Source organism: Oryzias melastigma, linkage group LG1 (genome assembly GCF_002922805.2).
Source record: "Oryzias melastigma strain HK-1 linkage group LG1, ASM292280v2, whole genome shotgun sequence".
In the NCBI taxonomy this organism is placed as follows: Eukaryota; Metazoa; Chordata; class Actinopteri; order Beloniformes; family Adrianichthyidae; genus Oryzias; species Oryzias melastigma.
This window is the reverse complement of record NC_050512.1, coordinates 17,024,986-17,025,471: the sequence shown is the minus strand read 5'-3', so window position 1 is coordinate 17,025,471 and position 486 is coordinate 17,024,986.

Genomic DNA, 486 nt, shown 5'->3' with positions numbered 1-486 from the left:
TTAAAAAAAAAAAAAAAAAAACATGATTTAGATTTGAGTTGCACTCATTATTAAGATGAGATCAACAGCTTTTTTTTTCAACGGCAGATATCTCAATTCAACAGAAATGTATTTGAGAGAATTGAGAATTAGACAGAATTGTGACAACTTTCTCCTCCAATTTCACAACTTTTCATGAATTTTGTTACTTTAACTAAATTAATTGTTGCTCTGCGTCTATTTTACTGTAAGAAAACTCAAAATACATCAATTATTTAATCAGACATTTTTATTTATTTCCAACTAATACACACATTTCTATAAACTTTTTGATACAATCTCAATGTGATCAATAGATCCTATAAAAACATTTTTTCTTCGAGATCTTTTGTGTCAGAAAAACGAGCAGCAAACAGTCTGAACACTGAAATAGCTGCAGTAAAAACAGAATCTGGGTCTCAATGTTCAGTTTTTTCAAACTTGATTTTATTGTTAGGATGGAGGAAA